The following is a 3,262-nucleotide window of genomic DNA, read 5'->3' on the forward strand; positions in this document are numbered from 1 at the left end:
TTTCATTCCTCAGCGACTTGTATTTCTGCATTCCTGATTTTCCCGGAACATGTTTGTACTTCCTCCTTTCATCAATCAACTGAAGTATTTCTTCTGTTACCCATGGTTTCTTCGCAGTTATCTTCTTTGTACCTATGTATTCCTTCCCAACTTCTATGATTGCCCTTTTTAGACGTGTCCATTCCTCTTCAACTGTACTGCCTAAAGCGCTATTCCTTATTGCTGTATCTATAGCGTTAGAGAACTTCAAACGTATCTCGTCATTCCTTAGTACTTCCGTATCCCACTTCTTTGCGTATTGATTCTTCCTGACTAGTGTCTTGAACTTCAGCCTACTCTTCATCACTACTATATTGTGGTCTGAATCTATATCTGCTCCTGGGCACGCCTTACAATCCAGTATATGAGTTCTGAATCTCAGTCTGACCATGATGTGATCTAATTGAAATCTTCCCGTATCTCCCGGCCTTTTCCAAGTATACCTCCTCCTCTTGTGATTCTTGAACAGGGTATTCGCTATTACTAGCTGAAACTTGTTACAGAACTCAATTAGTCTTTCTCCTCTTTCATTCCTTGTCCCAAGCCCATATTCTCCTGTAACCTTTTCTTCTACTCCTCCCCCTACAACTGCATACCAGTCGCCCATGACTATTAGATTTTCGTCCCCCTTTACATACTGTATTACCCTTTCAATATCCTCATACACTTTCTCTATCTGTTCATCTTCACCTTGCGACGTCGGCATGTACACCTGAACTATCGTTGTCGGTATTGGTCTGCTGTCGATTCTGATTAGAACAACCCGGTCACTGAACTGTTCACAATAACACACCCTCTGCCCTATCTTCCTATTCATAACGAATCCTACACCTGTTATACCATTTTCTGCTGCTGTTGATATTACCCGATACTCATCTGACCAGAATTCCTTGTCTTCCTTCCACTTCACTTCATTGACGCCTACTATATCTAGATTGAGCCTTTGCATTTCCCTTTTCAGATTTTCTAGTTTCCCTACCACGTTCAAGCTTCTGACATTCCACGCCTCGACTCGTAGAACGTTATCCTTTCGTTGATTCTTCAATCTTTTTCTCATGGTAACCTCCCCCTTGGCAGTCCCCTCCCGGTGATCCGAATGGGGGACCATTCCGGAATCTTCTGCCAATGGAGAGATCATCATGACAATTCTTCAATTACAGGCCACATGTCCTGTGGATACACGTTAGGTGTCTTTAATGCAGTGGTTTCCATTGCCTTCTGCATCCTCATGTCGTTGATCATTGCTGATTCTTTCGCCTTTAGGGGCAATTTCCCACCCCTAGGACAAGAGAGTGCCCTGAACCTCTATCCGCTCCTCCGGCCTCTTTGACAAGGCCGTTGGCAGAATGAGGCTGACTTCTTATGCCTGAAGTTTTCGGCCGCCAATGCTGGGAAGCTATTAGGTGCCAAAAGGTCCTATAAAACTCCGCAGGCAGGCCGTCTGGGCCTCGAGACTTACGTGAAGGTGAAGATTTGAGTATATCAAAAACCTCGTCATTCGTAATTTCTAACGTTAAACCTCTGTTCTCCTCCTCTGTAACAACTGCCTCTATTCCGGAGTTCTGTAAAAACTCTTGTACTGAGTTGTCGTCAGTAGCATTTCCAGAATATAATTGCTGAAAAAATCTATGTGCTTCAATTAAGATATCCCTTTGTTCTGTCAGGACTCCGTTATCTTCCGTTCTGAGGCAGGCAATAAAATTTCTTCTTCTGTTTTCTGCCTCCACCGGCGTTCTAGTGTGTGATTTGATTTGCAATCCCTCCAAATCTACCCTCTTGATACTTATCATTTTTGCTTTAACGTTTTTAATATTGATAAAGACGTCTTGAGACATTGGTTGGTCGTAAAGGTCTCTTAAGCAAGAATAGTAAAACTCCATTGTGTGTCTTGACCACATTGCCCTTTCTTTGGCGTAAGATATCAGCGCTGCTCTTATCTTTTTCTTAGCGGCCATAGTCCACCATTCAATAGTTGATCTATATTTAGTACGCATCCTTAAAACAGACTGCCAAGTTTCTTGCATCTTTAAAGCTAGAGCGTTTTCAGAGAGGGTATTGATATTTAATTTCCATAGTGGGCGACCCCAATATGTCGTTTGCCTGGTTAATTTGACGCTGCACCTCACTCCGAGGTGGTCAGAGAAGGCAGCTGGTGTCACCTCGATACCACTGACTTTAGTGCCTAAAGTGGGGGTGACATATATTCTGTCGATTCTGCTCTGTGTAGCACCAGTGATATATGTGAAGCGAACCAGCGTCGGATATTTTATTTCCCACGCGTCAAACCACTTCATGTTGGTGACCAACGCCTGCAGTTCTTGGGAGAAGTTAAAATTTGGTCGCTGATCCTTTTTAATTAAAACGCAATTAAAATCTCCACCAATGACAATTTCTGCAGGGTTTTCTTGGAGTAGAAATAAAATGTCACTTTTAAAAAAGGCTGCCCTCTCTCGTCTCGCATTGTTGCCTGAAGGTGCGTATAGGTTTATAAAAGTGGTGTTAAAAATTTTGTAGCTAATTCCCCTCCCCGACTGTAAAAGACACACGTTTGTCATCTCGATCCCTTCTTCAGCAGGGATGGCTGTTCCACACGCGTTTACTGGAGCCACATTCAACACCTCTTTGTACCCTGAAACATACAATTCTTTGACATTAACTTCCTGCAGGAAGGTGATATCTGTATCTGACTGATACAAAAAGTCCTTCAGTGCAGCTACCTTATCCATCTGGGCCACCCAGGACACAGATGAATAACGCGACTGCAGGGACTTATCCCTTGCACGCTTCACGTGAGACTCACAGTGAATGGGCAAATGTCTATAGGGTACATTGCATATGTAAAATTGTGGACAGTTGGGAATGTGAGTCTCATGGGAAGCGTGCAAGGGATAAGTTCCTGCAGTCGCGCCATTCATCTGTGTCCTCGGTGGCTCAGATGGATAGAGCGTCTGCCATGTAAGCAGGAGATCCTGGGTTCGAGTCCCGGTCGGGGCACACAAAATGGTTCAAATGGCTCTGAGCGCTATGGGACTCAACTGCTGAGGTCATTAGTCCCCTAGAAATTAGAACTAGTTAAACCAAACTAACCTAAGGACATCACAAACATCCATGCCCGAGGCAAGATTCGAACCTGCGACTGCAGCGGTCTTGCGGTTCTTTTTTTTTTTTTTTCTTTATTGTTATTTTCAAACCCGTACAAACAGGCAGGCTGTCAGCAGCATGG

At 43.8% G+C, this 3,262-nt stretch overlaps 1 non-coding gene across 1 annotated transcript; it reads left to right on the forward strand.

Annotated features, from left to right (window-relative positions):
• Positions 1–2,959: 2,959 nt before the first annotated feature.
• Trnat-ugu lies at positions 2,960–3,033 on the forward strand. Its single transcript has one exon. It is a non-coding gene; the product is annotated as a tRNA-Thr (tRNA).
• Positions 3,034–3,262: the final 229 nt, after the last annotated feature.

Source organism: Schistocerca piceifrons, chromosome 9, assembly GCF_021461385.2.
Source record: "Schistocerca piceifrons isolate TAMUIC-IGC-003096 chromosome 9, iqSchPice1.1, whole genome shotgun sequence".
Classification (NCBI taxonomy): Eukaryota; Metazoa; Arthropoda; class Insecta; order Orthoptera; family Acrididae; genus Schistocerca; species Schistocerca piceifrons.